The sequence below is a fragment of the Gymnodraco acuticeps genome, unplaced genomic scaffold, assembly GCF_902827175.1.
Source record: "Gymnodraco acuticeps unplaced genomic scaffold, fGymAcu1.1, whole genome shotgun sequence".
NCBI lineage: Eukaryota > Metazoa > Chordata > Actinopteri > Perciformes > Bathydraconidae > Gymnodraco > Gymnodraco acuticeps.
The window spans coordinates 530,430-545,060 of record NW_022990667.1 but is presented as its reverse complement, the minus strand read 5'-3'; the positions used below and the strand labels follow the sequence as shown (position 1 = coordinate 545,060).

General features: G+C 43.7%; 1 protein-coding gene across 1 annotated transcript in view; it reads right to left on the bottom strand.

The window, feature by feature from the left end:
• The window catches only part of boc (BOC cell adhesion associated, oncogene regulated), a 33,075-nt gene extending 19,642 nt beyond the window's left edge, over nt 1-13,433 (bottom strand). Inside the window, exon 1 of the mRNA XM_034229646.1 lies at nt 13,106-13,433. The gene's annotated coding sequence lies outside the window, so the exon portion shown is untranslated. The remainder of the gene's footprint in view (nt 1-13,105) is intronic.
• Nucleotides 13,434-14,631: the final 1,198 nt, after the last annotated feature.

The window sequence follows — 14,631 nt, the reverse complement described above, 5'->3', positions numbered from 1 at the left end:
CACACACACACACACACACACACACACACACACCACACACACACACACACACACACCACACACACACACACACACACACACACACACACACACACACACACACACACACACCACACACACACACACACACACACACACACACACACACACACACACACACACACACACACACACACACACACACACACACACACACACACACACACACACACACACACACACACACACACACACACACACACACACACACACACACACACACACACACACACACACACACACACACACAGTAAGAGAATGGAAACTCTTACAGTGCACCTCCATCATCTAATGGCAACAGTGAAAATGTTTGGCTGCCTGGCACATTTATTGAAAATGAGCGAAGCAGCAGGGCGACGGAAAATCTGCGGTTAGCCTCGCCACACATCGCGCTGCTACGCTTTGATTGCATATTATGGATGTGTGTAAACAATTTGAGATTGTTCATTCTCACGACATAAGGAGCCGTGATTAACTCCAGCACAACAGAACTGTAACGATTAGTCGATAAATGAGTCTGTGAATCAACAGATGCTTCATTCATTTATTAGGCTAATGCAGTTTGGAGTCGAGTTTTCGACTAATGAATGCAAGTCCCTCTCTTTTGCTCGACACCAGCTTTTGGCTCTTCAGCTGCTAAATTCTTCAAGATGTTGACTTTTAACAACTTATTTTTCTGTGTTATGTTTAGTGATGCAAGCTCGTTTGATTTGATTTTTCGTTAAAGTTGCGACCTAACATTAAACGAGAGCCGAGAGAGTGAATCAAGTCGTGGGCCGGAAAAAACAAAAGCTTAAAGACACTAAAAAGTCGGATGATAATTATCCACATGTATCAAATAAATATTAAAACATGTCAATCATTTGCTCTAGCTTCTCAAATGTGTGGCTCTTAGCTATTTTGTGCACATGAACATATAATATCTTAGTTTTTAGACTGTTATTGAAACACTCGCAATTTTAAGATGTGACCCGTGAGCGGCAATTTAAGCAGTTTAGGTTTACCTGCTATTCTGCTCATTTTCAGGCTCATATTTGTATTCTGTACAAAGGGAAACCTCAAAAAGCATAATAGGGCCTCTTTGATAAGAGCCCAGCAGATACATGGAGAGCTTAATTCCCTCACTCCTCCTCTCAGTGACCCATCAGTAGTGGGCTTACTCAGTAAACGAACACTAAGTAGTCTGGTCTCTGTATGGACACAGCGAGGACGACTGCCCATACAAACACACATCTGTACCAAACACCTGTCCCAACTGCGAGAGTCACCAACCGTAAACCACACGCACTACTTCACCAATGAGAACATGGCGTATTTCCCACAGAAATGAAAGGGAGACTGGAGAAGAGACAGAGCTCTGATAGCGTATGAGAAGGCCTCTCGTACATCATCACTCCCTAAAAACAGTTTGTCTGAATCATTAGTCAGCTGGGTCCTGTGTTTGCTTAGCAGATACCCAGCCTCAAGATGAAAAGTTGGCCCCGACATCCACGTCCAACTTTTTCCATCCATCCTTCCCGGAGAAGTCGCAGAGAGGAGCCTCCTACGCATCAGCGAGACTGATAAAAACCAGAGCACGCACACAGACAGCTCTCCTAAATTAGGAACCAGGGGAATGTGTGTGCGTGTTAATGTGTTCCCGTGACCGTTCAAGCCTTACAAGTGAGCACTGTGTGTCCAACACTTTGTTGAATTAAAACATACTTCAGTGCAGTGAGGAGAACTCGGTGAACTGCTCTCAGATCTGCCTGCTCTGCTGCAGGTTGATGATTATAGGGGAGTCGATCTATTTGTGTAATCATGTGGAGGAACTGACACTTAACCACGGTGAGATCTGACTTAGTTGACCCAAAAAGAAGGACAAAAATAAATGTTGAATATGTAAAATCATGGGATTATAAAAAAAACTCCCATAGTAAGCGATCAAAACGAGTCTTTCTCTGCAGAAAGTTGGTCCGATTCAAAGTTGTGTTGTTCAGTCTGATATAGTGTTGTGTACATCTGCTTTGATTTTTAACATTTGAGACTACTACTGAAATGCCGTAAGAAAACCCAGCTCCTGCGACAGGTGGGCCTTGCATGGACCCACATTGTCTTTTCATTTATTACATACATGCACTCAAAGAAACTGCTAAAAAAACACTGACCTCATTATACGGATAGGATATTGCCCATGAAGTCAATGATCCACATTAAACACTGATTCTTTGTCAATGTCACTACAAACGTGTTCAGAGGAACATTCAGCTTTTATTGCCATAGCACTCTCAAACCTATTCAATCCAGTTCCTTGTGATGTGCAGTTTTTAAAATTTGGAAAAAACCGCACTGGTATTTGATCAATGCTTTTCAGCTTTTATCCTGGGATGTGGTATAAGAATCAGAACCCAGGAAATAATAATGTCAAAGCCTGTGATACTTTACGGTAAACATTCAGGGAGAATCTTTGGTTATAAAGGCGTGTGACTTTCCTTCAAGGACTTCTGAATTGATCGTGGATAACCTGTGTCTTGACTTTAAGGACTTAAAGATGGACGAGTGTGAAGCTCGAGGAGCAGAGCGTCCCATGTTGTTGGCGACTTTGTGCAGGCATGTGTGTGTGTGTGTGTGTGTGTGTGTGTGTGTGTGTGTGTGTAGGTATGAGAGTGCCTTATATGTCGTGGTGGGAGAGTCACTTGACAGAAGTTCATTGTGAGCGTGCTAAGTAAAGACACCGGGGCCCCTGTTCTCCCGGGGCCATTGTCCCGCTGCCTCCGTGGATAAATTCATTTTGACAACCCTGCTAATTGGATAAAACCAGACTGGAGCCGCCTCACATTCCATCTGCTTTCTGGCATGGAGAGGACACACAGGAGGGGGGGGGGGCAGTAACTTCTTCTGAGGAGCTGTTGAATATTTATCACCTCCACAAACTCACCCTCCATCCCCAATTTTGCATTTTAAGTAAAATATTTGATTGCAAGGCATACATACCAAAATAAACACTTAAATAACTACATAACAATCGCCAAATCAGGAGAGGAGAAAAACAAACACAATTTGATATTTAATTGTTATCTTTTTAACCAATTCCTTGTAATTAGTTTCATAATTGTTATTGTTGTGACGAGAAATAAGTAGGAACCTTTAGTTTTCTAATTCCCTAAGTGGTAAAGTTAGTGGGTTCTTGTTTAGAGAAATGACAACAAATATTTGACAGTATCATGTTGAGTATAGTGCCTTTTTTAATGTGCAATCTTGAACATATAGAGAGGCGAAGTCCCTCCCTTTCCGGGGACTTCCATGAGACCTTATTTAGGAAAACGTATGTATTGAAGTCAATGGAGAGAGAAAGATTATTTTTCGATCCCGTTTGAATTGTGCCACGAATTACACATATGATGTTTGTCAATTTAAAAGATAATTTTGCCAGTCAAAAAAATGTGTCGTAACACTTTTGTTTGTGTGAAACCGCTCAATGAACTACATCTCCCGCCTCGCACCACACACCAAGACGGCCGTCACGTTGGAACATTTCACTTCTTTCTTTCAGAACGAGGCGGAAAGTATTAAAAGAGGTGAAAATCACTCCAAGTCTGGGCGCGTTGAGAGCTGTGCATACACACAAGGGGAGTTAGTCGGTTCCGTGAGAGCCAGCATGCGGGACCGGGACTCTGGGATTTGTAGTCTTTCTAGTTGCGTATTTTTCATAGTCTTATATTTCAACAGTTTTACGACAAACTGTGACTTTTTTGACACGGAAATTACTTTTTTTAATTGACAAACATCATATGTGTAATTCGTGGCACAATTCAAACAGGATCGAAAGATAATCTTTCTCTCTCCATTGACTTCAATACATAATTCTTCCGAAATAAGATCTCATGGGTCGGAAGTAGATGGGCGGGACTTCGCCTCTCTATTGGTGCTCGATCAGGTATAGTTATTTTAGCTGTGTATATATATGTATTATTATTCAATTTAAGTCTCTCTATTACTAGCTTTTTGATGTTGTTGTTAACTGTTATGTAAGTAATAACCAGTGCATTACACTCCATGTGCAGTGAATAAAGTAAATAACAAATAAAATAGATAAAATAAACAGGTGCTGCTGAGTTCTGGTATTACCTGAATTATTGCGACCATTTTTCTACAAACCATCAGTTTTCAGCTATAGTTTTTCTCCATGTTTTTTACCCTAAGACTAGCTTTTAAGGGTTGTTTCATTTCTCTTATTTGTATTTCATTCCACATGTTGCACCTACGGGACCAACAGAGAATATATTTGCTTGTGCTTTAACAATGACAATAAAGTTCTTGAATCTTGAATCCTCCCCCAGTTTTACATCTTTTTACACCCCGAGTGCCCCCCCCCCCCCTTTCACTCGAGGTTCTCCAAACACCACAACACCCCCCCCCTTTAGATAAACACATGCGGTGTCAAGTGTGAGGAGTGCCGGGGGTTCAACTGCTCCGCTCGGGGGCCCGCGGCCCACAATGCCGCGCTGCATAGCTGCCATGCGGGAGGCCGGTTGCCCCTGGCGACGCTAACAGGCAGAACGCACCTTAATAGAGTGGAGAGTCATTGTAAAGCAGTGAGCCGGCGCATGGACAAAGACCCTGCGGACCCCCGGAGAAAAGGGGAGACGCTGCTCTGAAGGGCCCGGGGAAGAGCTGATGGGCTCAATGACCAAAGAGGTTTGAGAGTTTTGGGGGGGGGGGGGGGGGTTGATGTGAGATGGCTGAAGGGGGTTTATGGGGGGAGAGGGCGAGTGAGAAAGCAGAACGGAGGGGATGTCAACTGGCGGGCGATGAGAGGGTGTGTGTGAGAGGGAGTGTGTGAGAGCGTCGCTGAGTGTCCCAACATATTTCCCCCCTCTCGACCTGTCAGTGTGCTCCGACTCTCCTGCTTTGGCCCCAGGGTTTGTTGGTGAAGGGGGGGGGGGGGGGTGGAGATCCTTAACAAACACACCGGGGTTACCATCAGACCATCACACAGGGGGAAGAGACACAACAAGGAACAAGGAGATGTGTGTGGAAGAAGAGGTGATCACAGATAGGATGGAGACTAAGGATGTGTTTGCATTATTTTTTCCACTAAGCCAATACAAGAAAATAGTGCTCATCCCATAATTGTACACAAATGGTAGTTAACTGCTCGATGTGTCACTGCTTGTTACTGACTTTTAGAAGATGAATAGACAATCATAAGTTCAATATGTCTATCATTGTGATGTATCAAAAGTGGAAGGTGGAGGATGAGGAGGGTCCGGATATTGCTTAACACACCATCAGACCCTCACACAGGGAAAGAGCAACAGGAAATGGTTTATGGAAGAACAGGTGATCATAGATAGGACAGCGACTCATGGTCTTTTTCAATAATGACGGCCCCCCCTGCACATTATCCCGCTTACTACATGGCCACATCCTAAATAAACGACTGATGTTACTCCCGATATTAACTGAAAATTATCGTATTGACTTTCAGTCCGTTCAAGGCGTCGGCTCGAACTGCAACAACAACGTAACTTTTAACATATTTTCTTCCCTCCCTTGATCCTCCTTTGCTTAGCAGCGGTGTGTTAGCAACTAATTCAACTAATTCTTGTGATAATGATTGTTATTGACTTTAACAAGAGGAATAGAGGAACATAAGTTCAATGTGTCTATCATAAAGCACACAAATAAAGATCATATTGCTGAGTTTCTCTACTTCAAAGGATCAGATATAATGCAGAGTGGAGTTGAGGGTCTCTGTTGTGCTTCACACGAACACAAACTTGGCAGAGTGTAAATCTGAGAATCTATTCCCATCTATCTGTCGGACACAAGAGAACCTTGTGGAGTCTCGTCTTGGCACTGAAACCAACAGGTGGAGTCCAAATCCTCCACTCCAGACATTCTCATGCCATAAAATTACACATCAAACGCAGCATCGCTAACGAGGGTTGGGATCGACCCCCCCCTCCTCCTTCATAACACACACACGCTTCACAAAGTATTAACGAGCTATATGCCCGTCCAAATCCGCCCCCCCCCCCTCAATCCGACACTAACGAGCGTCTCGAGGATTAACGAGAGGGATCTGGATGTAGAAGAGGGGGGGCGTTCTAATCAATTAGGCACCGAGGCATTTGCATAATTTAGATAACGAAGCTGAATTAACCACGGAGAGCTAATTACCGAGCCACGGCGAACACACACACCCACATTCCTGCTGTGGGATGCCAGCCTGCCCACCAGGACCATGGGAACAGGACCGAGCATCAGCAGAGGGATGAGGATGTTAGCCAATCACATTTCTTCATTTTGAGCTGTTACTTACAACAGTCTGTTTTTTATTATTATTTTTCTGTACTACAATCCTCTTTGTGTCTGACATTTACACCAATGCCTTTTCCTCGTATGTGTACTAACAATTCCGATTCAAACAGGAGGGAAGGAGGTATGGATAGAAGGAAGGTAGGAAAGATTGATAGAGGAAAGAAGGAAAGGTGGGAGGAAAGGAAAGATGATAGGAGGAGGGAAGGATGATGGTTGTAGGAAAAGAGAAGGGATAGATGGGATGAAAATAAGAAAGGACAATTAGATATGATAGTCACGTATCCATTCTTTCTTTCCTTTTTGTACAGAAAACATGTATATTTACTTGTCAAAGAGCATTCCTACACTGTGGTACTTCTACTTTTACTTAAGTACTGAGTACTTCTACCACCTCTGCCATACATAACATCTGTTTACATTGATTATATAACCAGTATATTTAAAATAGGAAAATAACATTGTTTACAGCTTCTCAGATAAGACTAAATCACTTTGAGTTTTGGTCATACAAAACAAGCTATTTAATGAGAAGCTGGATGGTGTGTGTGTGTGTGTGTGTGTGTGTGAGACTTAGTGACACAAACACACATCTTTCTGTGAGTGTCAGTATCACACACATATATAATCATTCCCATACAGCGCTGGGAAACCCAACTAATACCCAGGATTTCACAGCGCAGCTACATATTTCATTTCACCCACAACTATTCTTTCCCTGCACACACACACACACACACACACACACACACACACACACACACACACACACACACACACACACACACACACACACACACACACACACACACACCACACACACACACACACACACACACACACACACACACACACACACACACACACACACACACACACACACACACACACACACACACACACACACACACACACACACACACACACACACACACAATTGATGACACATAAGCAAGCAATCACACAAACTCTTATTATATGGTAAACGTATACTCACAGAGGCACATAAATATGCAGACCTCAGGAAGTTTTTCCAACACCAAATGTCAACAGGCAACAAAGCAGACTACCGCTTCTGCCCGGCAACCGATAAACTACATACACGCCAATATGGACTTTCATAGCTGTACATATCTGCGGCTCCTTGTGTGTTCCTGCATCGAAGGGAGGGGAGGAGGGAGGGATGTGAGGGGGAGAAAAGGGGCCCCAAACTCTTTTGGCAGCTCATGCATCAGAGTGAATGGAACCAATTATAAATCAAGAGCAATTTCTCCCCTATTATTCAGCAGGAACATGGGGGGGGGGGGGGGGGGCTGGCTCTAGAAACCTCAGTGGGAGACGAAGGAAGGAAGGGAAAAGCAGAGAGGGTGAAATATTATATGAAAAACAGATACGAGGAGGAGGCATTAGGAAATTGAGATAAGGTGGAGGGGGATGGAGAAAAAGTTGCACGGAACTGGAGGGGAACGGTATAGGAAAAACAGATATGAGAGGGGAATTAGAAAATGGAGAGGCTGGACATTAAACAAAATCAGGGCGTTTTCAACGTTCTCGCTCCACGGTTATAACGTGGAAGCTGCTGCTCTGAGAGAGTTTCAGCTGGAGAAGCTGGATGTGTGAGCTATAGCAGAGAGAGAGAGAGAGAGAGAGAGAGAGAGAGAGAGAGAGGCGCTGTCGGTGGAAAATTCCAGTTGTGATAACCTCAGGGGAACGATAACTAACTAATCTGGTGCCCGGTGATTTATTCTGTTGAATCATGTCTTCTCCTGCCAGTTTGACATTCTTCAATGATGAGTTTTATTCTCTCCGGGGCAACACTTCACATCTGATTATTGGTTAAAGCTCTGGAACACAACCCAGATTGGTGCTTTCATTGTTCGCACACGCACTATGCAGTTAATAAAACGGCATAAAAGCAGATTTAAAGTGCAGGAAAAGCAACGGCATGTCTCATAAAGCGAACCGGAATGACGCAGATTTCCAAAAATGCATGCAATCGAGACAGAAAAGTGAGGGACAGAGGTCTAAATTGAGCAGCCCCCCATCTTGTGTCTGTGTGAATGATCTATTGGAGCGTCTGGGTTGCTTTTGGCTCGTAATAACACCTCCTAATCTTTGTCCAAATATCTGCTTTGCACACACAGGGCTATTTGTCTGCACACACATTGCTTTCTTAACCGAGTCTGGAGTTGATCAATGATCTAACAGCACTCACTGCGGACTCACAATGTGTGTGTGTGTGTAACAGAGGGTATAGCTTCATTATCCAATCAAGAGCTTCTTGACTTTTACTTTAAGTAGTGGAACAAATCAACTCAGCTGGTTTAAAGGCTTTGGATAATCCCTTATTAGGCTGTTGAGACAACAAATGAGAGCTAGATTAGATTTATGAGATACAGATATATACTGGACCAGCATCAGCATATGGTTTCAGAGTGGGACTTCAGAAAAGCTGGTTTGCATTGGAAAAGTTGCACTAAAGTGCATTTACTCTTGCATATATTGTACTCTTACTCGAGTTGCTTTTTGATTGCAGAAATTTGACTTGTAACAAAGTATTCCTACACTCTCAAGTACAACATATGTGTACTCCTACCACCTCTGTCATACATGCCGACATGTTCATAAATCAGTTGTTTCAAATAAAAAACATACCGCTTCTCAAATAAGAGGTAATAACTTTGGTCAAGTGATTTGATGGCGTCACCATGCAGAAAATAAACAACATGTGTGTGTGTGTCTTACTTGGTGACACACACATGTTTCTGTGAGTCTCAGTAAGCGTATCACACACCTACACTATGGTATTTCTACTTTTACTCAAGCACCAAGAGATGTGTATTTCTACCACACATGCAAACATGTTCACTCACCAATTACCAGCTGTTTAAAATATACTTAATAACACTTCTCAAAATAACTTTTTTTTCCTCTCTGCCACTCCCCTCGCCTTAATCACCTCTCACTGTTTGATGGTGATCTGTTTAATGAAGCTTTCCAGCTCGCTGTCAGAACGTTCTCCCTCACATTCCTCCTCCTCTGTGGTCCTGGCAGGATCAGGAGGAGAGAGGTATGCAGCCCCAGGGGAGGAGCCTGGATCGCGGCCACCTGCTGCTCCAGGTGTCCCTCTCTGGTTCTCCGATGTCTGACTGGACACAGAAACCTCCCGGGGGCACGAGCCTCCAATCTGTCAGCGCCCGAGGACTAATGCAGAGAAACGGCCCAATAATGTCCGGCTCGAGGAAACCAGACAGCCTTACTTGGCGAAGAGCTTTCTGAAAGTGATCTGATGAACTATAAAGTGTTAACTACCCTCTTCCTTCGCCAGTGGTGTAAAGTAACCAAGTAGATTAACTCAAATTGGTTACTTAAGTACAATTTTTCTACTTGATGCCAATAAGTTTCTACATTTACTTGAGTAACATTTTGATTGCAGGACTTATACTTGTAACAGAGTATTCCTACACTCTGGTACTTCTACTTTTACTCAAGTACAAGATCTGAGTACTTAAGTTCTCCCACGTCTATCCTTCGCACACACTCTTTTCCTCTTCCTCTAATGCAGTAATCTCAAAACGACCGTGCAGGTGAGCACCACAATGACAAGCAAAACATTCCAGTGTGCAGAGATAATCCTGATTGGACAGGAGCTATCACTCACACACACATCTGTGCAGAAAAGGCCCTCAGATGGTGCCTGCAGGCTGTTATGACTGCATGAGTGTACCCGCTGTCATAGAGATGAAAGCGTGCCCTCGGGAGGGATTTTTTTCTCGCCTTTGTCAATTAACGCCAGTGTTACACCCTCTACAATAACAATGCTGATTTCCAGCCCCGCAGTCACATCTCGGGGAAGCTTGGCTCGCAGACGTGAGACCGGAGCAGCAGCAGCCGTCCTGATGGGACCTCTGGCTGTTTGCAATCTCAAAATACATCTTAAAAGTCCATCTAAAAGTCTTTGATCTACCTCCAGATGTTAAAACACAGCAGGCTAAAGTTAAACAAGTGAAATCCTTCAACTTGTGTCTTGCACAGTTCAAAATATGGAGTACATTTCATACTAAGATACAAAGGAGAACCTGTATTTCTATTGGCTGCACACCTAAATCCACATTTTCCTTTGCACAGCTCAGCTCCTATAGACTGCCCGACAGTCTATTCACCAGATCTGGTTAAATGCAGGAAAACTGGCAGCTTTTTTCTCCACTACAGGTCTGTTTGGCAGGTTACCAAGATCAATCACATATAATTTAAAGCTTCATTGTAAAAGGTGCAGCTGGAAACTGTAAGAGAGAAAATGACACAAATCAGGCTGTGTAACCAAAAGACAATAAAGGAGGTTTCCTGTCCTGACGCAGAGGTCTCTTTCGCCTGAAGGTATGAGCATTTTCAGCCCAAAAGCTTCAGAGGACAGACTAGCATACACCTTAATGGACAAAAAAGGAAACTAGCAGTAGATATAAACTCTCTCTGCAGGACATCTGTTTTAAGCTTTTCCTTGGAACTACTTCGCTATCAAAGAAAAATGTATTAAATTGAACGTTTCTCTACTTCCAGGAAATAGACGCTTTGGCATGGGCCTGAAAGAGTTTCATTCATCATAACGTCCTGAACTGTATATTATAATACTCCTATAGGGACCTGGAAGTGTGCCTGTGGTGTTCAATAATGGATTTGGTCTACTCTCATGTAATCTAGTGCTGAAACTAACAATGCCATCATCAATTTGTCTGATAATATCCCGATTTCTGCAAGATAATTTGGTCCAAAACACACAGATAATATTCAAAGTAAGATGAAAACAAATACAGAAAAGCTAGAAATCCTCACATTTCGGATGCTTGATGTTAGAAATATGCAAGAAGACATTTATTAATAGGATGTCAAAGTACTTGTCGTTTCGGCAATGCATGCAACCTGAGAGATTTTCATTCAGTATCATATACTGAAAAAACATTATAAAACTCCTATAGAGATTTACAGTGCATCTGTGGTATTCATTACTGAACTGGATCTACTTTTTACCGTCCAAACTCCTAAAGTGTCGCTGTAGGAATTCTTTTTACAACTTACAGTACTGCTGAGCGTGGAAATATTACGTAAACGTTGCATGATTGATTATGAAGTCCCATAATGGTGTTTTTCCAGGTTCCACATCAGTAATCAAAGAGGGCAGACAGTGTGAGAAACGGGCAGATAATCAGACTGGAATCAATTAGTCCCAACTTTGATCCACCCGCCTGCCAGAGATGATCAACAACAACAAGAGGCTCTTTTTTTATATACTGAGACCAATTAATTCCCTTATAAACTGTGCGCCTAATTGGAGCAGGCCAGACCATTCGTTTCGACTTTTAATCCAAGTGACATTGATTCAGGGGGAACAATCAGAGCCTCTTGTCTGATGCCATGTCTGTCACTGGATCTCTGAGGTTCCTGCATGCAGGCTAAATGTAATCCAAATAACAAAACGACACCTGGGGTTGGAAACTTGAGCCCCTGCGGCTGTTCCTGCAGTCCCCCCCCCCTCCTCCATCCACTGCCTCACCCCCACGGTGAGTGACACCCCGGTCCAAACACTCATTAGCAGTCCCCGGGATTAAGGCAAACATTTTCTCATTAAATCAAACCTGAATGAGAGGATGATATCGGGAGAAACTCCCCATGACAGAAAGGCTGCATTCCTGTAAGTGCACCGAGCAGCTGTCAGTTTATTGGAGGCTCTAATGAGGTTATTCTCACACCACACTTTGCTTTAGAACAGAGGAGGCTGTATTGAAATGCACGCAGCAGGTAGTGTTGTGTGTTTGCCAATGATACAATCTAATGCTATGTTAAAATAGCATAGTTATAATAAACTATTTTCTAATTTAAAGACGCAAATCTACAAGATGCACTTTTGAAAACATCCTTCATATCTGCAGCTTTGCCCCTTGCACATATACTCTGTTATGTATTGCACTATTTGTATTGTTTTGTAATGTTTAATTGTTTATGTCTTGTATTTATTTGTGTTGCATTGGTAGTGGAGCATGGGTATTACGATGTGCATTGTCACAACTACACTTTAGCTACTGTGCATATGGCAATAAAGCCTTTGCATCTTGGATCTGATGGTCACTGGATGCCAGCCTGATGATAATATGGGGGTAAATCTGGCAGAGCTCACCATGTCTGTTTTCGGTTACCCTATGTGAGCGACTATAGGCTGCGGCCTGCAAAAAGCACACACATTTCCACAAAAAAAAGCACTTATAGCTAAAAACACAGCTATGAAACTCTGCAACGTGTCACACAAAGCTGATTCCTCTCCATCTTCATGTATCCTACTGCAAAAGTCCGGTTGAAAATTAGGTAAAATTTAGCTAAAATCTGGACGTGGAGCTCAACCAATCAACAACAGGCTAAGTCCGTAAGCAAAACTTGCGTTTCTAATTATAAACAAATCTAAATCCGAAAGCCAAACCGCACACTTACACTTAAATAACTAGATTTATGATACATAAAAGTTGGTGCAAAGTTCATGCGCGTCAAAAAGATGAAAAATAACAAAACAAATGCGGCTATCAAAGTAGTCCCCGGCATTAAGTTGTAGTAATCCAACACCTAAAACAGAATTATCTCTGTAACTGAAACGTGAGGAGTAAAAACTTCCGTCGAGTTGCAAACAAACTCCAACTTGTATCAATAACTTAGTAAAACATGCTGATACAAAGCGTAACAACGCAAAAACATATGGACCGCATGAAGGAATACAACTTACCCAAACTTCAGGATTTGGTGCTCACACCTCGTTTAAAACCGACCGATCTTCTCTTCGTCTCCTCTGCGGTGAGTTTAAGTCCCAAAAAACAAAAGTTTTTACTTCTCTTTTCCCTCTAAAGTCTCGCTGCTTTGGTAATTTACTGCGATGCCACCGACATTTTTCTTCGGCTCCCCAAGTTCTCACATTGAAAGGCCGTTTTTGGATGACTGAGCTCTCAAACAATTCTCCCTTTTGCGACGCCTTTTCGGGTCCTCCCACTTCCCAAGCAGGAGGAGGGATCTGAACAATAGGAACTGGCTCCCAAAATCCCAGAGCCGGGCACTGCACCGCCTTTTCTGCTCCACACAGATCCTTACGCACAGCACATGAGGACTTTCCAGAGGTTGTGCTTAAAACTACAACCTGGATCACTAGTTTTACAACACATGCATGTATCTTTCACCATACAAACTCCTAGTAAGTTCATTTCTTAAAAACTACGGTGTCCTGGAGGATAAAAGTGCGCCCCCTCCCCCTCCTCCTGCTCTGTTCCCCCTGATTTGGTATGCGTTGGTCCCCACAGAGTTTGTATTGACCCCCGTCCATTGAAGCCTGCAGGCCCTCCAGTGCAGCTGTGCAGTGCTGTGTTGTTGTGAACTGGACGGGACCAGTCAGGACTGTGCAACACACACACACACACACACACACACACACACACACACACACACACACACACACACACACACACACACACACACACACACACACACACACACACACACACACACACACACACACACACACACACTACAGTGATCACAGCTCGATCCCCCCTGTGTTCTCGCTCTGGAATTCTGTTCTCCACTTCAATCAGCACACTTTGAATCGAGGGGAGCCGTTCCTGTCCACTTCATTAATAACTGACTATTCTCAGATCACAGGGTTTGATAGGGGGGTCCGGTGGTGGGAAGTTTTCTGCCTCGCCCCCGTGAACGCAGGAACTCCCACCATGATGTACCTGAGGGGTTGTTGCAACACAGCAGGGCTGCGTTCACTGACATGGCATTTTGTAACACCTGTTGCTCTTGTTCAGGGGAAAGTGTGTTTGTGTGGCCTTTTTCAATAAACAAAACATGATATTATGTGCATCGTTTTGCACGTCACACCCAGCAGGACGTCCCAGTGTCAAGATGTTTTCCAGGAGTCATCAACTGAGGGTGTTTCTTCCAGTGTTGTGCTGCAGTTTGCCAGCACTTTGCAGCCTCTGCCAATGTTTTGGTGGTGTTGCTACCGAGCTGTTTGAATGTGGCTGCCTCACCCTGCACTGAGTAGAGAGAGGGAGAAAAAATGGGGGACTCCCAACCCCAAAAAAACCCTCCATGGTGCCCCTCCCCCCTCTCCATCTCTCCATGCAGGGCTGGATGAATTAGCTCGGGACAAAAGGCTTTGTGGGCCGGCCATGAAAGGCCTATTAACCATACTGCATCCCCCAGAGGCCCTGCCCGCAGGACACCGCCTCCCAGAATGCCGCTCTCTCAGCAGGC